This window comes from Desmodus rotundus, chromosome 10 (assembly GCF_022682495.2).
Source record: "Desmodus rotundus isolate HL8 chromosome 10, HLdesRot8A.1, whole genome shotgun sequence".
NCBI lineage: Eukaryota > Metazoa > Chordata > Mammalia > Chiroptera > Phyllostomidae > Desmodus > Desmodus rotundus.
This window is the reverse complement of record NC_071396.1, coordinates 70,591,764-70,614,626: the sequence shown is the minus strand read 5'-3', so window position 1 is coordinate 70,614,626 and position 22,863 is coordinate 70,591,764. Positions and strand designations below refer to the sequence as shown.

At 36.0% G+C, this 22,863-nt stretch overlaps 1 protein-coding gene and 1 pseudogene across 1 annotated transcript in view; one reads left to right on the top strand and one right to left on the bottom strand.

Moving 5' to 3' along the window:
• Window positions 1-22,863, bottom strand: part of DLGAP1 (DLG associated protein 1) — an 828,057-nt gene that overhangs the window by 706,219 nt on the left and 98,975 nt on the right. Inside the window, exon 2 of the mRNA XM_024580349.3 lies at window positions 16,313-16,472. The gene's annotated coding sequence lies outside the window, so the exon portion shown is untranslated. The remainder of the gene's footprint in view (window positions 1-16,312; window positions 16,473-22,863) is intronic.
• On the top strand, window positions 12,634-13,104 carry LOC112323002 (large ribosomal subunit protein uL23-like; annotated as a pseudogene).

The following is a 22,863-nucleotide window of genomic DNA, read 5'->3' as shown; positions in this document are numbered from 1 at the left end:
AACATCAACATAGGTTGCCTCCCATGCACCTTAATGGGGGACCTGGCCCACCAGGCAGGGCTCATGAATATTTTCTTTTTGCATGAAGACCAATGTTGTTTTAAACGATTCTATTTGCCCAATACTTTTTACTCTACAAAGTTTTAAGTAATCAAGTGCTTTTAAATTCTGGAATTTTTTATTCAATCTAGAGATCCAGAAATAGAATGTCAAATTACTCAAGATTGTAAACATAATGGATTGTGCTTATGTCTCTGTAAAAGATCAAACATTGTATAAAATTCAGTTCCTTGAACTATAAAGTGCATACAGTAAAATTCACCAATGCACACATACAACTTCATAATATTTGCAAATATATGCCCTTGTATAAACACATTTAAGTCAGTATATAGAATATTTTTTGCACTCCAGAAAGTTCCCTTCCGTGCATTGGTAGTCATTATTCTCACCCCAGTCCCAGCTTCTGAAAATCATTGCTTTGCTTTCTGTCACTGTGGTTTTGCCTTTCCAAATTTCATATCATTACAATACTATTGTATTCACTGTTTGTGCTTGGCTTCTTTCACTTAGTAAAATGATTTTGAGATGCATTCATGTTCTCTGAACTAACAGTCTCTTCCTTTATAAGAGCTGATAGCATTGCATTGTATCCATGCTCCAAAACTCATTTGCCTCTGCACTAGATGATGACCACTCGGGGATGTATCCCGTGTTTGCCTATTACAAATAAAGCTGCCAAGAACATTCGAATACAGGTCATTGTGTAAACCTGTGTGTCCATTTTACTTGGAGAGAGTCCTATTGCTAAAGTTTTGGGGCCCCACAGTAAATGTTTGTTTTACTTGAACTGTGAAACTGTTTTCCAAGGAAGTTCCATTATTGTATATTTCTACCAGTGATGTATGATATTTCCAGTTGTTCTTCATCCTTACTGGCATTTGTTATTGTCAGTCTTTCCTTTTTCATTTTAGCCATCCCAGTAAATATAAAATGATTTTATTTGCAATTTTCATTTGCATTTCTCTAATTACTAATGATGCTGAGCATCTATCTAATCATGAGCTTATTTGCCATTCCTATAGCTTCACTAATGATATTTAAAATTATGACATTTTTAAAAATCAGGTTGTTTGTCTTATTAAGTTCTAAGAGTTCTTAAATATAATAGATACAAATTTTTTATCATCTGTTTTACAAATATGTTCTCTCAGTCTGTGGCTTGTTATTAAATTTTCTAAGTAGTGTATTGTGAAAAGCAATATATTTTAATTTTTACAAGTCCAATTTATCAATTTTTTCATTTTATGACATGTGCTTTTTGCCCCACTCAAATTCACAAAAATATTCTCCTTTTCTCCCCTACCTGTTGTAGAGTATAGGTCTATATATAGGTCTATAAGCCAGATTGAATTACTTTTGTGTAAGATGTGAGATAATGTTTGATTTTTTTATGTGAATATCCAATTGTTTTTAGCATAATTTGTTAAAAAAAAACCAGAAACAGAAAACAAACAAACAAAAAAACCTCCCAGCATTTCTGTATTGAAATACTTTGGTTCCTTTGTCAAAATTCAATTCACAATATTTTGATGAACTTTCTGTTTTTTCCATTGAGCTATATAAATATTTTTGCTTAAACATCACATTGCCTTGATTAATGTAACATATAATGTACTAATATAGTTTATGGTAAGATGTAAAATCAAGTATTATAAGTTCAACATTGTTTTCTATTTTAAAATTGTTTTTATTCTTCCTCCTTTTTTGTGATCTCATGTGCATTATAGAATCAAATAGTCAATCAAAAGATATTTTATGGAATTTTCAGATTACACCTAAACTATAGATCTCTTTGGATATAGTGAAATCTTAACAATATTCAGTTTTCTAATCTATTAACTTGGGATATCTTTAGACTTATTTAGTTATTTTTAAATTTCTCTCAGTTATGTTTTGTAGTTTTTGGCCTTCGAATGCTGAATATATTGTGTTAAATTTATTCCTTTTTATTATTTATGATATTATAAATTCCATTGCTTTTTACATTTTAATTTTCAATTCTTTCTTGTTAGCATACAGAAATACAATGGATTTTTGTGTCTCCTGCAAATTTGCTGACCTCATTTATTAATTCAGACTATCAAGTCTTTTCTGATTAAGACAGCTTTACTTCTTCATTTTCAGTCTGTATGCCTTTTATTTCTCTTCTTGTTTTATTGTACTGCCAAGGACCTCAAGTAAAATGTTAAATAAAAGCCATGAGCGTAGACAACCATGCGTTGTTTCTAATCTTAAGGAGAAAGTTTCATTTTTCATTGTTAAATCTCATGTGAACAACAAGCTTTCTGAAGATGTATGCCCTGTATCAGGCTGAGGGTTTCCTTCTATTTGGTAAAAGCTTTTGTTTTGGATTTTTTAAATTAAATTTAGTAGGCTGACATTAGTTAATAAAATCATATAAGTTTCAAATGTATATTTCTATCATACATGATCTGCATATTGCATTATGTTCCCACCACCCAAAGTCAAATCATCTCCCATCACCAAAAATAAATGAATGAGACTATTTCAAACTAAAAAGGTTCTGCACAGCAAAAGAAGCCAACAACAAAACAAAAAGGCATCCACCCAAATAGGAGATAATATTTGCAAACAGCAGCTCCTACAAAGGGTTAATATCTAAAATATATAAAGAACTCATACAAAAATCCAATTAAATAATAGGCAGAGGACCTGAACAGACACCTCTCCCATGAAGACATAAAACAGCCAACAGATATATGAAAATATGTCCAACTTAGGGAAATGTAAATCAAAACTACAATGCGATACCATGTCACACCTGTTGGAATGGCTATTATCAACAAGGCAGGTAATAACAAGTGTTGGAGAGGTTGTAGAGAAAAAGAAACCCTCACTCACTGCTGGTGGGAATATAAACTGTCTTGGATTTTGTTAAATACTTTGTTGTATTTACTAATATAATTATCTGTTAGTATGACCAATTACATGGACTTCTGAATGTTGAATTTAAACCTTCCATTCTTGGACTGAAACCCATTTGGTCATCCTGTATTACCTTTTCATATATGTTGCGGGATGGTATTTGCTAAAATTTCATTAAGGATTTTTGAGAGATATTGTTCCATAGTTTTCTTGTAATGTCTGTCTGGTTTTGATAGCAGGATAATGCTGACCTCATACAATAAGTCTGGGAGTATTACATTGTTTTCTTTTTTTCTGGAAGAGTTTCCATAGTATTGGAAATATTTTTTCCCTAAGTATCTAGCAGAAATCATCAGTGAATCTGTAGTGAAACCCACCTCTTTTTTCTGATATTATTAATTTGCTTCTTCTCTATTTTCTGATCAGTTGGGCTAAAGATTTCCCAATTTTATTAATCATTTCAAAGAACTGCCTTTTGGTTTTCTTTTTTTTTTCTGTTTTTATTCATCTAGTTCTTGATTTATGCTTATTATTTCCTTCCTTCTGCTTGCTTTGCATTTAATATTCCCATCTTGCAATATAGTCCCTTGGGTAGTAGCTTAGATCATCATTTTAATACTGATTTTCTAATATAAGCATTTAATACAAAAAAATCCCTCCGGTTATTGCTTAACTGCATGTTATCACTAGTAGTGATTTCATTTTCAGTGAGTTCAAAATATTCTCTAATTTCCCTTGTGATTTCTTGTTTGAAATATGGATTATTATAAGTGTCTCATATAACCTCCAAATACTCCAGATACTGTCCAGATACTCTTCTGTTACTGAGTTCTGGTTTATAATTCCTTAGTGGTCAGAGATCATACTTTAGCATGTTTTTTACATCCTCTTTAACCTGTTGATACATCTTATGGCCCAGCATATGGTTTTGCCTGGTGAATGTTTTCTGTTGTTGTATGAAATATTCAAGCAGGTCATATAAAATAGTTTTGCTCGACTCTTCTACGTCATTATTGATTTCCTCTATTAGCCTAACCAGTAATAGAGAGTAGACTGCTCTATTTCTCCTTTCAGTTTATTAAACTTTGTTTCTTGTGATGTGAAGCTCTGTTGTTTGATCCAGACATATTTAGGATTACTATGTCTTCTTGATGAATTAACCTCTTAATGGTCATAAAATGTCTATTTTTCCCCTGATAATATTTTGTGTTTTAAAATCTACTTGTTTGACCTTCATAAAGCCATTCTAGCTTTCTTTTGAACAGTGCTTGCTCGGTATACCAATGCCCGGCTTCTCACGTTTAAAGTGTCACTTAGATGTTTCAGAGGATTGGGTTTTCTCCACCCTTTTGCCAGTCCCTTTCTGTCCCCCCCCCATCCCCACCCCACCACAGGCTTTCTGCGTGTCAGTAAATGGAACACCACATATTCTGTAGCTCAGGACAGAAATTTGAGAAATATCTGATTCTTCTTTGATCCATCAAGCACATCCAAATCATTCATCAGAAAATATCACTAATTCATCTACTTTTCTCCATATATCAGCAGGAACCCACAAGAGGTCAAAATCTTTACGACTTTAGAGCTCCTGAACTATCTTCCAGCTCCCACTCCTGCCCACTTCCACTCCACTTCCTGCACAGTTGCAAGCGTGATCTTAACCTATCGTATATACCATTATTAACCATCTTTTAAACCTTGTGGTCTCTCCCATTGCACCTAGAACAAAATTCCAAAACGACCTAGAAGGCCCTGTGCGGTTGGCACCCTAACTCCCTCTCTAAACCCATCACTCCTTGTGGACTCCAAAGCTTTGGTTCTACCAGGTTCTACAATCTGTTTCTTGATTCTACCAAACTTTTTTTCTGTTTAGCACCTCAGCTGTTGTCTTTGACTGAAATAAATTCACCTCAGCACTTTCATTGTTACCATTTAAACTAAGAGCTCATGCATTCAAAAAAAGCTATGTCCTGGTAATTTATTTTCCAACAAATATTTGTTTGATGAATAATAGATGCCAGGCACTGAATTCCATGCTGAAAATAGAATGGTAAGTCCAAAGATGTTTACTCTTTGCCCCCAAGGAGCTTACAATTAAATGAAGAAGACAGATATTCAATAAAAGTGCAAATATTCATTTTTTAAAAATGCACAAAGAAAGTGAGCACAGCTCTATGATAACCCATAGTAAACTGAAATAGACTGGAGTTATAAACAGGCCTCGGTGATGAAGGGTTCTCTTACCGTGATGTAAGGGGGAGTGACAGTTCAGGAACATACTGTGACTTCAGGAATGATAAGCATATTCATTGAAAGTTTAGCTCATCTGCTAGTAAAAAGATAACATTATTACAGTTTTGATTAGACATCAAGATTAGTACTTGGTTACAACAACTCTCTCTCAATTTGGCACAATCTTGTCATATATCTAAAAGTACAAATTGTGGGTTTATTATTTTAAATGGAGAAGGAAAAGATGTTGTGCACCAAAAAGAAGAGCTAAAAGAAATACCAAGTTTTTGTATAAACTCTTCATTCCTAATTTGTAATCTTAGTAAAAAAAACTTATTTATATGACTGTAAAGATTAATCTTGTGAAAACACAAAATACTTGATGTTTCAAAAATACATTTCTTAGGCCTCATCCAAATATGTCAACCCAATTCAACTCTTTTTTTGATCTGAACTTATTTATTTATTTTTATCCTCATGAGGACATCTGTTATTTTTTTTTCATTGCTTTAGAGTGAGGAGAGAGAGACAGAGAGACAGAAACATCAATGTGAGAAACATTAACTGGCTGCTTCCCACACATTCCAAGACCAGGGATTGAACCAGCAACCCAGGCACATGCTCTGTCAGGAATCGAACCCTCAACCTTTCAGTTATGAGACAACACTCCAACCAACTGAGCCACACTGGCCAGGGCTGGATCTGAACTTTAAACTAGAGGCAAAATGGGCCAATATAAGGGACAGAAACATTAGAATTTTTCAGGATTGTTTCTGGGCTATCACTTCAAATAGTCTGCATTGGAAGGAAAGCTAGTAATCTAACAGAAGTATGACATAATTGAATTCAAGTTGAACTTAAATAGAAAGTCTTCTTCCTCAGTTTCTCCCATCTGTATAAAGTTTTTCTCTCATCAAATTCTGGTAATTGAAGGTTGGTGATATTTAGCCACATCTGATTTAAAGGTATATTACTTTCACATCCTGTGTCAGTTAACCCTTGCTGTTTAACAAATTGCCCCCAAACTCAGTGGCTGAATGCAACAACCATTTATCTAGCTCATGACAATCATTTCATTAGCTCAATAGTTGGTTTTCCTTGCTATTCTGCTGATCCGGGTTAGGTTCAGCTGATTTCAGCTAGGTTGGCTCATGCATTTGAGGTCAGCTTGAGGGTCACCTTGGGGCTGCTGGTTTTATATGGCCTCACTCATAGGTCTGGCAGTTGGCTGGTGATGGGACCATGTGTCTCTCATCATCTAGCTGGTGGCCTATGCTTCTTCCCATGGATACTAGTACTAAAAGCAGCAAGAGGGCAAGCTCCACTGTGCAAGCACTTTTCAAGAGTCTACTCAGTCACTTTTGCTAATATCCCATTGGCCAAAGCAACCCACTTCAGATGGAAAAATCTGTAACATTACCATTAGTACAGAATTTGTGGTCATCTTCATAACTGACAACGTTCTCGGATTAAAAAATAGTAACAAGCATTTCCTAATGCTCATATCAGTGCCACTCATATAGGAAAGGCATTCAAAATCCATTTCTAACCAAATACACAAATGAGTGAACAGATGGATTAAAGACCCCTACTTCAGTTCATTTTATAGCTTGGTCTCTGTGACAACTTAAGTATCAATTGGCATTTTTTGTTTTAGCATGTTAATGCTATTTGCATATAAGTTGATCAAAGGAAATGTAATAACTTAAGTTCTCAGTTGGGCAACATGAAATCTATGATTTACTATTGATTTCCTGACCTGATTTGGTTGCCACAGAAGCATCTTCCTGCTCCTACATGTAACAAATGACTCTCCTGGCTCTAATGATGGCTAGAAGCTTCTAGACTTCAGTTTGCAAAAGTTTGTAAAAAGGTCCTAGTCTGAATTTTAGAGATGTTTCTACACAGCCTCTAGTCATATGGGTAAACTTCAAATTGCATTCTAGAGAGGGATCAACTCTACAAGAATCTAAGATGTGGGAGAGAGCAGAAGTTTCCTGTCTCTGTAGGGCAGGGTAGGAAGAGGTTTGAAACCATAGAGGCTACCACACTAATACCTTTTCACTTTTATACCTATCTGGGTCTGGATTTTAACCTAAAATGCTTTTTAACAAAAGCAATATATTCCTTTGAGTTTTGACTTTGTCTAAATTATAGGATATATGACCGTTGTAATGCTGTCATGGAGCATCCTAATGATATTCCAAGTCTTTGGGGAAAATCAAAGGAAAATTGAAAAAAGATATCAGGAATTTTAAAAGTTCAGTAGTGTTTACACTTGCCTTTGAGCAATAATTAAAAACTGAACATGAATTTATATATTAGTTAATTCAATAGATGTATCAAGACACTAATAGTATTGAAAACAAGTTGATTCAAGAATCTCTCTCTCTCGAACATTCAAGAATCTCTCTCTCTCGAACAGGTTGGTGGTTGCCAGGGAAGAGTGATGTGGGGCGAGTGGTATGGGTGAAGGGGGTCAGAAGGTACACACTTCAGTCAGAAGTAAATGCTAGGATGTAATGTACAGCATGGCGACTGTAGTTAATGACACTGTATTGTATATTTTAAAGTTGGTAAGAAAATATCTTAAAAGTTCTTATCACAAGAAAAATGTGTAATTATATATGGTGACAAATGTTAACTAGACTTATTGTGATCATTTTACAATATATACAAAGATGAAATCATCATGTTGTATATCTGAAGCTAATATAATGTTATATGACAATTATACCTCAATAACAACAAAAAAGGAATCTATGCATTATAAACCAAATGGTTACTGAATAAATGAAAAAATATTGAATAGTTAATTCCTCAAAATAAAAAAGAGTTAACTGAGTGATAAACAGTTATCCCAATAGGGTCAAATTTGTTGTGAGAGAGAATGTCCAGAGTAGAAGCAGCAATTGAAAGGAAAAAAAACAAATGGGATTATCTCAAACTGAAAACCTTTTGTTCAGCAAAAGAAACCATCAACAGCATGAAAAGGGAATCCACTGAATGGGAGAATGCATTTGCCAATGATACATCTGAGAAGGTGTTAATTTCCACAATAATCATATATACAGAACTTACACAACTCAACACCAAGAAGATAAATAACCCAATTAAAAAATGGGCAAAGGACCTAAATAGACACTTCTCCAAAGAGGACATACAGATGGCCAATAGACACATGAAAAAATGCTCAGCATACTAATCATCAGCCAAATTAAAGCCCTAATGAGGTATCACCTCACACCTGTCAGAATGGTTAACATCAATAAATCATCAAACAAATGTTGGTGAGGCTGTGGAGGAAAGGGAACCCTCATGCACTGTTGGTGGGAATGTAGACTGGTGCAGCCACTGTGGAAAACAGTATGGAGGAACCTCAAACAAATTAAAAACGGAACTGCCTTTTTACCCAGTGATCCCACTCCTGGAAAGATATCCCAAGAAACCCCAAACACTAATTCAAAAGAATGTATGCACCTCCATGTATATTGCAGCATTGTTACAATAGCCAAGATCTGGAAACAGCCCAAGTGCCCAACAGTAGATAAGTGGATAAAAAAGCTGTGGTTCACTTACACAGTGGAATACCACTCAGCCATAAAAAAGAAGAAATCCTTACCTTTTGTGACAGAATGAATGGACCTGAGATTATTGTGCTAAGTGAAATAAGAGAGTCAGAGAGAGACGGATACCATATGCTCTCACTTATATGTGGACTCTAATGAACAAAATAAAATGATGAATAAAACAGAAACAGAGATATGTATACACAGAACAGACTGACAGGTGTCAGAGGGGAGGAGGTTTGGGGGGCTGGATGAAAGAAGGTGAAGGGATTAAGCAAAAAAGCATATATATAACACTTAGACACAGACAACAGGGTGGTGGCAGCCAGAGGAAAGGGGGTGGGAGTAGGTGGAGGTGGGCAAAAGGGGGGAAAATGGAGCTGGAAAGGGACTCTGCTTTGGGCAATAGGCACAGGATGCATTGTGTAGATGATGTTTTGTTGAGTTGTATACTTGAAACGTGTATGGTTTTGTGAACCAATTTCACCCCAATAAATTCAATTATAAAAGTACCATAGGACAATATGCAGTGTTGAGACCAGGTTGTGATTTAAGGTCATTCAGTTTCTTGGACTCTTGAGATTTAGTTTATTTTCCCTGAAAACAAAAACAAAAACAAGACAAAACACTAAACAAAGGGACTTCCCTGAGTTGTTGGGAGAATTAAATGAGATAGTGTTTTGAAAGTGTGCTTGTGAACTGCAAGGCTCTGTAAAAATGGTATCTGTGAATGCTGTTACTACCAGTGGAAACTGTTCTTGTAAGAGTTTTAAGAGTATAAATGTGAAAGTTTTAAAATGTTTAAGAATTCCAAAGTTAGGCATTTTCAGTGGACTTGACATCCCACTATTATTTATTATGTCAAAGCATGTCTCCTTCCATTTAGCAGGGAATCACTTGTGTTTCTTTTTTGACAGAACATGTGTATCTGGAGTAAATAGCAAATATTGACATTTAATATTTTATTTTTGTTAAATTTTAAACTTATGTTGGATTATTGAGTCTTGAAGAGTCAGTTTCTTGTCACTGTTGTCAGAGAAACTTTAAGCAATTATAAAGACTATAATTTCAGTGGTTCTGGTGAGGTCAATTAAAACTAAGTAAGTTTTGTAATATAAATCAGAGACTAGAGTGAGCTCATTATTACATGTAATCAGGAAAGGTAATTTATAAAGGCATCAGTTGACCTGTCTGAACTGTATTTCTTGACACCAGCAGATAGTTTTCAAATATAGATAAAAACTTTGTCCTGCCCTGGCAGGGTGGGTCAGTTGGTTGGAGTGTTGTCCTGTACACCAAAGGTTGCATGTTCAATCCCTGGTCAGGGCACATACCTAGGTGGTAGGTTTGATCCCCCATCAGGGCACATGTTGGAGGTTGATGTTTCTCTCTCCCTTCCTCTCTCTCTAAAATCAATAAGCATATCCTCAGGTAAGGATTAAAAACATTTTTTAAATCTTGGTCCTGATTTAATAAGGTAAATGACTCAATAATTTATAGGGGTAGAGTCAAAAGCCATTTCTTTCTGAGTCCAAAGTCAAGGCTCTTTAGCACTTAACTATACTTCATATTATAAAAGAAATCAGTAATGTGCAGAGTGTTAAAAGATTATTTTATCCCCATCAGTTGGACTTCTGACTTTGTGTTTGCATTTTAATGGTAGGCATAAGACTTTTTGGATTTTTTTTAAAATATATTTATTGATTATGCTATTACAGTTGTCCCATTTCCCCCCCACTCCACTCCATCCTGCCCACCCCCCTCCCTCCCACATTTCCCCCCTATAGTTCATGTCCATAGGTCATACTTATAAGTTCTTTGGCTTCTAAATTTCCTACACTATTTTTACCCTCCCCCTGTCTATTTTCCACCTATCATCTATGCTACTTATTCTCTGTACCTTTCCCCCTCTCTCCCCCTCCCACTCCCTTAATGACAACCCTCATGTTCTAGTTGTTTGCCTAGTTTGCTCTCGTTTTTGTTTTATGTGTGGCCGTTAATAACTGTGAGTTTGCTGTCATTTTTACTGTTCCTATTTTTGATCTTCTTTTTCTTAGGTAACTCCCTTTAACATTTCATATAATAAGGGTTTGGTGATGATGAGCTTCTTTAACTTGACCTTATCTGAGAAGCACTTTATCTTCCCTTCCATTCTAAGTGATAGCTTTGCTGGATACAGTAATCTTGGATGTAGGTCCTTGCGATTAATCTTGGGTAATGGAATTATGATGTGCCTTCGTGTGTTCCTCCTTGGGTCCAGCTTCTTTGGGACTCTCTGAGCTTCCTGGACTTCCCGGAAGTCTATTTCCTTTGCCAGATTAGGGAAGTTCTCCTTCATTATTTGTTCAAATAAGTTTTCAATTTTTTGTTCTTCCTCTTCTCCTTCTGGCACCCCTATAATTTGGATGTGGGAACGTTTCAAGGCGTCCGGGAGGTTCCTAAGCCTCTCCTCATTTTTCCAAGTTCTTGTTTCTTCATTCTTTTCTGGTTGGATGTTTGTTTCTTCCTTCTGGTCCACACCATTGATTTGAGTCCCAGTTTCCTTCTCATCACTATTGGTTCCCTGTACATTTTCCTTTGTTTCTCTTAGCATAGGCTTCATTTTTTCATCTGTTTTTCGAACAGATTCAACCAAGTCTGTGAGCATATTGATAACCAGTGCTTTGAACTGTGCATCCGATAGGTTGGCTATCTCTTCGTCGCTTAGTTGTATTTTGTCTGGAGCTTTGAAGTGTTCTGTCGTTTGGGCCATTTTTTTTTGTGTGTGTGTCTTGGCGCTTCTGTTACTTTAAGGGGCGGAGCCTTAGGTGTTCACCGGGGCGGGGTAACGCTGGTCGCTGAGCTGTGACGCTGTACGAGGGGGAGGGGCCGAGTGGGAGCAATGGCGCCTGCCTCACTCTCCTCCGGATTTCAATCCTTCACCCCGATACCCACAATCAAACTGGGCCCCTCTGGTGCTGGTTCCCGAGTAAGTGGGCCTGTGCACACTCTAGGCCCCTGTGGGTCTCTCCAACAACCTCTTCCATGAGGCTGGGAGTCTCTCCTGCTGCCGCCCCAACCCCCAGGGGCGCTTTCAATCAGAGATTTGAGGCTTTATTTCCCGGAGCTGGAGCCCTGGGTTGCACGGTCTGCTTCGTTGCCCGCCGTTTGTCAGGTTTATCTGTGGGCGAATGTGGTGCCGCGGGGTGCTACCCGCTGCTCTGCCTGCCCCACTCTCCGCCACTCTGAGTCCGGCCCTCTGGGTTTATCTGCGCAGATGTGGGGTCGCAGGGTCTGCCAGTGCTCGGACTGCCTGCGCCATTTGTCCCACACTCCACCAGTCTCAGTCCCGCCACAGCCACGCGAGTCCTCTCCACCCCGGTGCCCGTCTCCGCCCCTCCTACCAGTCTGGATGAGTGGTTATTTTCTATTTTCTTGGTGTTGGTCCCCCTTGCTGTTCGATTCTCTTGTCAGTTCTGGTTGTGCGAGGAGGCGCAGTGTGTCTACCTACGCTGCCATCTTGGTTCTCTGACTTTTTGGATATTTTATTTATATTTTCAAACTATAAGAGATTATGTTGAAGGACACAAATAGAAAAATACATTAAATGTTTAAAGCAATCTCTCTCAAAGATCTACATTTCATAAATGGAAAAAATACTTTACACCACTAAGGCAAAATGGTCTTAATTTTTTTTCAATAAAAATACTTACTAAATATTACGTACAATTGCATGTCTTTTTATTTATCCGGATACTATATATGGCAGAGAAAAAATAATCATGAAATTTATCCAAATGGTCTAATGTTACCTTGTTTCCAACTCTGAATGACCTGATGATATACTTGGAAATGTTTCAGTGAAATAATTTAATTAAACTGTTCTTTAATTAAACTGTAGAAGATGGGGCCCAAGGTGAAGAATGAAGCCCCTGCCCCTCCCAAAGTAGAAGCCAAGGCAAAGGCTTTGAAGGCAAAGAAAGCAGTGCTAAAAGGCATCCACAGCCACACACAAAAAGAAGATCCGCACGTCACCCACTTTCAGGAGGCCTAAGACACTGCGGCTCCGAAGGCAGCCTAAATATCCTCCGAAGAGCACCCCCAGGAGAAACAAGCTTGACCACTACACCATCATCAAGTTCCCCCTGACTACTGAGTCAGCCATGAAGAAGACAGAAGACAACAGTACAATTGTGTTCATTGTGGATGTCAAGGCCAACAAGCACCAGATCAAACAGGCTGTGAAGAAGCTGTATGATATTGATGGGGCAAGGTCAACACCCTGATCAGGCCTGATGGGGAAAAGAAGGCACATGTTTGACTGGCTCCAGACTATGATGCTTTGGAAATTGCCAACAAAATTGGGATCATCTGAACTGAGTCCAGCTGGCTAATTCTAAATATACAAATTTTATACTATGTGAAAAACAAAACAAAGAAAAACTGTTCTTGTAAAAAAAAAATCTCACTTAGACCTAGATTACATAAAAAAGTAAATTGGCTATATTGATTAATTCTATATTCTATTCCAATATCAATATATTAATATATTTATATCAATATTTCATATTAATATTTTGCATGAATACAAATTTACATTATATAAAATAATATAGTATTTTATATTATATATTATATGATATAAAATATATCATTACATTATATGTTATACATATAATATATGATATATAATACATATTTATAGACTATGTAATATATTTATATTAATACAAATATTTTATGCTAATATATTGATATTTTAATATAATATATTTATATAATATATTTGCATTAAATAATATATTACTAATATATTGTTTTAATCATTAATATAAGATATTATATATTAATGTTAATGTGTTAATTCTAACTCTATTGATTATTGGTTATTCTACATCTGTCAGAAATCTCTAGATGCATTCTGAAGATTTGACATACTACTATTCCTGCTTGGTCATACAATTAACTTATTTATTTACTGTTGTTCAATTTCAGTTGTCCCAATTTTTCCCCATTGCTCTCCCCTGCTCCACCCATCCCCCACCACCCAGCTTCCTCAGCCAGTCCCCACCCTGTTGTCTATTACCATGGGTCCTTTATACGTGCTCCTTGATTCTTAAAATGATTTTAGAAATAAACCAAAAAATGAAAAACTTCAGAGACAGAAAATCTAAAAGGAAGTTTTAATTTTATTGTTTACAATAATTCATAGAAAACATTTATTATCAACCCTGGTATGTAGCTTTACATGGTCAACATCAGATCTTAATATGAGAGATAGGGCCAATGTTATCAGTTTCTTAAAATTCACTATTATTTCAAAATCAGTACTATACTAAGATGGTGAGTATAATCTGAATCAAATTTGGGCATTAAGTTTAAATTATGGAATCAAATTCTAAGCATTCAGAACCTTGAATGTAAGATTGAGCACGAAGTTGGAAAGATTAGATAAAGTAGGTAGTAGAGAGTGATGGCATCCTGATTTCCCAGTATTCATTCCATGACTTTATAGACTCACTAGGTGGAGTCAACAGTGCAAAGGGTGAAAAGCCAAACGTTGATACTAATAGTCATCAAAATGTGAAGCAATTTAAAATGGCCGTTAATAATGTCCTCTGGAAAGAATTAAGTTTAGGAAGTTTTAAAAGCATTTGTCCTTGGAGATAACTTAGAAAAATTATGAAATTATATCTGTGTTTAAACTAAATATATTGTACTTTGAAAGTATAAAAAGATGATGATGAGTCATGTTTTCAAAAGTTAAAAAGTGACCTGATATTTTGCATATATTAATATGTCTATTTTTAAAAGTTCTGTGGAACATCCTTCTTCAAGTTCTGTAAGGACTGGTAGCATTGGCAATAAAACCAGAGGTAGATGTCTAACAAGAATATTTACACCAATAACAGCTCACACGCATTGGGTACTTCTGTGTCATGCACTGCCTCTTACATTATTTAATCTATATAAAAATTCTCATAGATTGCTATTCTATTGTTCTCACTTCAAAGACGAGAAAATTTAGAAAAGTCCCAGATACTTTATTCAATAACAAGGTGCTGGAAAATGGCAGGTTTGAGATTATTAAATTTAAAATATCAATGCCCTTCAGAAATTAACACATGCCAGACCTGAAAACCAAAAATTTAATCTTGAAAAATATAGAAATGTCTTCCCATTTCTTGGCTAGGTGAAATTAAAGAAAACTCAACATAGTAAGACAGTTTATCGATGAAAAATTAAAGTCTTCATAGAGAAAATTGTATTAAGGACTGGCAAAGTTACAAGAGCCCTTATATAAAATGTCTGTACAATCATTTAACATAATAACACCCATTTATTGAATACTTACTGATTGTGTGCCAGGTCCAATGCTAAGCACTCTTTGTAAATTGGCTCATTTAATTTTTTACAACTACGCTAGTAGTCATGGCCAAAATGTGGCAGAAAAAGGGTTCAAACTAGAGAAACTGATCTGCTCCCAAAGCCTCTCAGCCATCAAGCGGTAAGCAGGGTATTCGCAGACATTCAACTTCCCTGTTTCCATTTATCAGGCTTTGTTCAGGAGAAACTGAGGATATCTCTTCTCTAGATTGTGTATAAAATACTTGAAAAGTTGTGACACATTGCAAGTGAATATGAATTCCAGGAGGTCTAGTAAACATCTTTCTATTTACGTTAGAGGCAACCCACCTTCAATCTCATGTATTTAAGATGCAGAGTAGCTTGTATGCTTTGGATGACCTTTTTTTTCTCAGCATCTGTCCACCCAAGTATACTCATGTCATGGCCAAAGCATCTATTTTCATCCCTTAGCTTCTGTCCTCATGGCAGCCAATGGAGTGGACTTCGAAGAGATGGAGAGTCGCCTTTGCTCATCCTCTACATGTCCCCCATGTTCTCCCTGCAGTAACTACTCCTATTCTTCCATCTGATTCAGTGTTACCATCTTTTTCCCAGTCCCAAGGCTCTGTTATTTAAAATGTTTTTATTGTTGTTCAATTACAGTAGTCCCCATTGTTCGCACACCAAATCTGTTTTATTAATTAACCTTGACTGGAGTAACTGCAAATGTAGTATACTGGAACAGAAAATATTGGCATTGAGGAAAAGATATGCAAAAGTACGATTATATGCACTAGAAAGGCAGATAAAGAAAGCTTAGGGAAAGATTGGCATAAACATCATCATAAGCAGTTTCAAAAAAATAGCCTTTCTATTTTACAGTTACTGGTTTTATAGCAGTAGAAACAACATAGGCTGCAGCAATTACAGGTTTCATAAAACTGTTTGCAGTTACATTTTAAAAGAAAATTCTTTGTCATTAAGTTCCCCTTGCACTAAAGGTCAACTCCCTATGTTTTATACAAGTAATAAAAATATCTCTCAATACATCAGAATAGGCTTAGCTCATAAGTATTTTAATCAGTGTACCTTTTTGTGGCAAACTATTCTTCCCTCCACCATGTGTCTACTTAGGTAAATAACTTTCCAATTTATAACAAGGCAGAAATACTTCAGAACTGGTCATGACATCAAATGTCACTTGTAAAACAGTAAATGTATTTTAAAACTCTTACCAGTCTTAGTGAGTCATGTTATCAGCTCGGCAACAACTCCATTAATCTGGGATTACATCTGAGTAGGTGGAATATCTGCCGATCCTGTGTTCCAACAGTGTCCCAGAAAAGGTGTGAGCTGTAATCCCAGGAGGCCCTCCAGAGCACCATTCACCATGTGCTGAGATACAAAGGGGACAGAAAAGAAACGCAAATCTGTTAAAAGAGCTTCATAGTTATCTTTTCACTATTACTTATACCTGATAAACTACACAAATAGCAGCCTTACTCTTGTCCTTTAACTCATAAATCAGAGGCAGGCTAGTCAAGTCATCGAGAGCATGGGTTAGGTGACCAAGCTTTATGTCACCGCTCAGTCAAGGAGCACAGCTTGCTTTCGGGACAAGCTGTTTAAGCCCTTTGCAGAACTGTGAAAAGAATAATTAAATTCATACAAGTTAAGGACTTTCAGCAGTGCTTAATAAACTAATTGCTTTATTCCTGCCCCCATTTTTTTTTCTCTTCTTGGTTAAAACTTAGCAAACAAAATAGACAAAAATGCCCATTTATTGAGCACACAATATAAAGCACTGGGTTGGTGCTTTATAGAAATTATCTCACCTAATCCTCAAATGAGATGTTACTACTTCTGTTTTACAAATTAAAAAACTGAGATTCAAGGAATTAGTAATTTATCGAAGTTAGATAACAAGAAAGCAGCAGAGTTGGCACTTAAACTATGTCTATCGGCTTTTCAAAGTCCTCGCTACTCCTGAACACTTTCGTATTTGAGGGGCAGTGTGTCCTAGTTTGACACTGTCCATAGAAAAACAGCAAAACAGTAAACACGACAAATTTAACTCTTAAATATGGGTTAATATACATACTATTTTTATAAACTTGCCTTACATTTACTTACACTGAATTTTAAGAGACAGATTGACTGAGAGTAAAATTAGCCAGTAAAATTCAGCACATGAAACAAATTTGAGCAGTATTCAAAGAAAGTTGTCTTTCTATCTCTCTATCATAAAGTATTTATAGTGACATTTACCACCATAAAAATGTAACTCAAAAAAGGCAACTTTTCCAAACTGCTTATTGTTAAAATTACAGATTGACTATTCTAATGTCGATTTGATAATAATTACTTTTTCATTATAAATTTATCTTTATTAAAAATCTATAAACAGTATAAAATAAGTAAAAGTGTTTAATAATTCCATCATATCATCATAATAATTGCTAATAATATAGTATATCTTCTTCTAGATTTTTTTCCTAGGGTTATATATTCTTTCTGGAGACAGCACAATACTGTGTGTCCTATTTAATTTATGATATAACATAAACAGTTCAAGGTTTAATAGTTTGTAAACATTTTCTTTGTCTGAAATGCAATTTTGATCCACCTCCTGATTAGCTAACTGGTGCTGTTTCTCCAGGAAACCTTGTAGAGGTCACTGGAGGAAGCCTCTGCAACCCTTCTTCCCTGTAAGACACCCTGCAGGTATTGATTCCCTTATGCACAGCTATGTTCCCAACACGGGCATGCTGTCTGTCCCTTAAGGGGTACTCCATAAATATTTATTGAATTGATTCAAATGCAAAATGTTAAAATATTTTGAAGTCAAATGTCTCACCCTTTGATGACTCTATTTTTAGGCATTATGTTCCTTCTTGAAAGTTAATAAATATTTAATATTCTTTTTCTCCTTATTTTAATAATTTATGCCTATGGACTGAATTGTGCCCCCCATTCATGTGTTAAAACCCTTTGGGAGGCAATTAGGTTTAGATGAAGTCATGGGGGTAGAGCACCCATGCCGGGGTTAGTGCCCTATAAGAGGAGAAACCAGTGACTCCCCTCAGGGCACAGCAGAAAGGTATTATCTGCAAGCCAGGAAGAGAGCAAGAAGAGAATCTACTGGCACCTTGATCTTGGACCTCCCAGGCTCCAAAACTGTGAGAAATAAATGTATTTTTGTTTAAGCCATGCGTGCTATGGCATTTTGTTAGAGAATCCACAGCTAAGACAATGCTTTTCAACATAAAGCTATTTAACCCATGTAAAGTACATTAATGTAATGTGTGAAGCTAAGGATAAGTAAGTTTTTCTTTCAAATTGGTAGTTTGTGACATAGAATCTTTTGTTATGTATTAAATTCTTAAATATATTTATCACATATCCATTTTTAATATATTTGTTGTATTTCAAGTTTCAAGTTATTATTTTGTCATAATATTTCATCAATTGTTTTGCTATGTAACAATTATTGCTGATTTAAATTACATCAAATATCTGATTGGACATTTAACCTACAGATTATCCCCACTGTTTTTTAAAATACATTTTCATCTTTAGGCTCACATATTTATTTTTCAGAATAAATTTCATTAACATTTTTGTCAATTTCTAAAAAAATATCCCAATGAAGTTTAACTGGAAATTTCACCAAACATGAATTTGGAAAGAAGATACAGCTTTATAAAACTTATTTTACCTATCCAAGAATACAGTATATCTATTCAAATTCTTAAGTCTATTTCATATCTCTCAATTAAAATGTTAGTTCTCTTCATAAGATATATTCCTCTTGAAAATTATTCCAATAAATTATAAAGATTATTGTGAATGGTATTTCATTTTTCCATCATAGTTTCTTATTATTTCTACTTCTTTTCCTCCTATTCTTCCTTCTTTCCATTCTTCCTCCCTCCCTCCCTGTTTCCCTTCTTATTTCTCTCTTTTTTCTTTTTTTTCTTAAATAAATTTAACTTTAGTGTAACAATCCAGAAAATTCAAAATCATAAATGCGCATTATACTAAATATTTTACATTAAACACACCCTTGGAACAAGTATCCAGATCAAGAAACAGAACATTGCTAATTATACCCCTTTCCGGTCTCTATTTCCATCCGCTGGAGTAAACGGTAGTCACGTATAACACCATAGACTAGTTTTGCCTATTTATTTTATTAAAATAGAATCATACAGCACATAGTTTGAATACATTTTGGTCTGTCCTTTGTGGTACTGTGATACGTCATGTTAAAAAAGAGACAATAGGACCAAAATGGAGTCATTCGTGCTAAGTCCAAGTCACCAAACTGGGACTTAATACCCAGCCTTACTGCAGTTTCAGCCTCTCTCAGGAATGTAATCTTAACCAGTCATTCTGGAATGTCCTGGTCAGCACTATATGGTCGTCTGCTAGACAGACCCCCAGTCTTGCCCTCAAGGAAAGTGACCCTGCCTGAGATAATCTGTTCTTTGTTAGTTCCGCCTTCCTTCCACCAATAAAAGTCTTCCATTTTGTAGAGTTCCTTAGAGCTCCTTTCTGGTTACTGGATGGGATGCCACCTGATTTATGAGTAACTGGATAAAATCAATTATGCAGGTCTTCAAATTTACTCAGTTGAATTTTGTTTTTTGAGTAATGAGAAATACATATTTGGTTTCCTTTTTGCCCCTGCAGAGAGTTAGTAAAATTCTTGTACTAAGCAATAAGAGCAATGGCATAATCTCTTGTTAGATTTAGTCTTTTGTTCTCAAATAGCTCCACTACTTGAGAAATCTCCAGAGTGACAAAGGTGAAGGGAATGTCTTATTATTCACAACAAGCCTCTTTCAATTACATCTGAGCTTTTGGTCATGAGGTACTTTTTGACAGGATAGAGGATAGAGGTTGGTTGCCAGGGGTACCATCCACATATTTATTGGGCTGGAACTTTCAGCCCCATGCCTGGACCTCCAGGGAGGGAAGAGGGAATGGAAGTTGAATCATCATCAATGACCAGTGATTTAATCAAATATGCATATGCCATGAAGCCTCAGTAAAATCCCAAAAGATGGAGTTAAGAGAACTTCCAGGTTGTTAAGTAAGAACCCATCCAGAAGCTGAGAGGGTGGTGCACCCTAAACTCCAGAAGGACAGAAGATTCTATGTTTAGGACCTTACTAAACCTCACCCTATGTTCCTATAATGTACTATTCATTCATATTTTTTAATATCCTTTGTCAAAAACTGATAATTTAGCAATTAAACTGTTTTCCTAAATTCTGTGAGCCACCCTATCAAATTAATCAAATCCAAGGAGAAGGTCATGTGAACCTCTAATTTATAGCCAGCTGGTCAGAAGCATAGGTGAAAACCTGAACTTGCAATTGGCACCTGAAGAAGAGGGGGGCAGTCTTGTGAGACTGAGCCCTTAACCCGTGGGGTCTAACGCCATCTTATGGTAGATAGTTAAATTGTAGGACACTAGATGGAATCTGGAGAATCTGAGAAATGAATCTGAGAAATGCTTAGTGTGGGAAAAAAAAGAAACCCATACCTGAAATACAAAGAATGTTAGTGTTATGGCAAGTATTGAGAGTTAGTAAATGGAAAAAGTATTTTGGTTTTTTTTTTTTTTTTTAAATAGCTCTTCACTCATCAGTATGAGTACAAGGTCGGTCTGGGAAAAGGCCCAGCTATTGTTAATATAAGAAGAATTGTTTGGGCCACATCAACATAACCTGGCAGCCAAGGAGCATGGGCTGGAATGCACATGCATGGACAATGACAAGTTCACTGTACTAGTCAGTGGGGGCGGTAGACACTGTTGAGTGAGCATGTGTACTGTGTGGCTGTGGCATTCAAAATGACTGAGTGAGTAGAACAACAAATCTGCTCAAATTTTGTGTTAAGCTTGAAGAAACTATTGTTGTAGTTATTGGTTTTATAGCAGTAGAAACTGCTAAATAGTTAAAATAGTTATTCCTCTACAGAAACTATTTGGATGATTCAGAAGGCCGCAGCTATGGGCAACTGCTGATTGGCAGCTTCATCATGACAATGTGTCCACTCGTGCATCATGTCTTGTGCAGAATTTTTTGGCATCAAATCACCCAGGTGACTCAGCCCCACTAAAGCCCAGATTTGGTGCCCCGCGGCTTCTGGCTTTTTCAAAGACTAAAATCACATTTGAAAGGGAAGAGGTGGTTTCAAATGGTTGTTTAGATTCAGGAAAATGTGACGGGGCAGCTAATGGCAATTGGGAAAACTGTGTGAGGTCCCAAGAGGCCTAGTTTGAGGGGATTGAGGCATCATTCTCCTATGTACAATGTTTCTTGTATCTTATATCTTCTGTGATAAATGTCTCTATTGTTCATATTACATGGCTGGATACCCTCTGGACAGAACTAGTTATATTAAATTTGTCCCGCTTGTTTGTTTTTCCTTATTGCTATATGGTATAATTGTGCCATAACATACAAATAATATACATAAGTGTGATTTATTCTGGAAATGCAAGGTTGGTTCATATTAGGAAATTGATTAGTATCATAGGCCATATAGTTAGTTATCTCCACATATGTTAACAAAATTTCAACATTCCCTCATTATAAAAACACTCAAGATAAAGGACATGGGGGACACTTTCTTAACTTGAAAAACATTTATATTTCTCAATTCTAAAACCAGTGCCTTTCTTAATGAAAAAACACTAGAAGTATTTCTCCTCAGATTAGGAGCAGGGGAGGATGCCCAGTATATCCACTATTATTCACTACTGCACTGGAAGTATTAGCAAATGCAATTAGACAAATAAATCAATTAGAGGTATGAGAATTGGTAAAAAGAGGTAAAACTATTTCTACTTATAAATGAAATGACATCTGTAAAAATGCCAAAGAATCAATAATATTACCTCTAGCAATGATATACTTTAGTAAACCAACAGAATATGAGCATTCAGAAATTAATAACTTCCATACACATTGCATTGTAAATATATAACCATACTGAAGGGGGTGGAAAACAATAGAACTAACCTAAGTAACTTTCAAAACAGTGTTTTGATTGCATATTCTAAGGCATGGATGTCAAACTCATTTTCACTGGGGACCACATCAGCCTCGCAGTTGGCTTCAAAGGGCCGACATAATTTTAGGACTGTATAATTGTAACTACTCCTTAACCATTAAGGAATTGAAATTACATTCAACCCTTTGAGGGCAACTGCAAAGCTGATGTGGCCATTGGTGAAAATGAGTTTGACACCCCTGTTCTAAGACTAAGAACAAAAATAGCTTCTTGCACACATATTGTACTCTAATTATAAAGATTTGTTTTTCATAGAGGTATGAAGTTGCAACTGGGAAACTACTTCATGTGTATTTTTCAAACTGAGTAAATAATTTAACAGATTGATGATGATGGGAGTGGGGCATGTCAGCGTAAAAAGGGGAGTTGTTAATAACAGAAGGGAGCTGACTAGCATGGACCCTGTGGGGTTGGACTAGAATCAGACATATCAGTGTGAACTCATGATGTGTGTATGTGCATGAGTGCATATCCACACATAGTTACGCAGCAGTCACGCGTTAGTGTATGTGTATTTCTGTATATACGTGTGCCCTACCTTTATCGGGTGAGAGACCTAGAAGCAATAGTGAACATCGATGAACACACACAACTCCCAGATCTTGGTTGCCAAACACCCTTCGTCAATACAATGAACCAAAATCTTTGGAGAAATGGTCAATTTCAGGAATGAGGCAGAGATAAGCACGATGAGGGA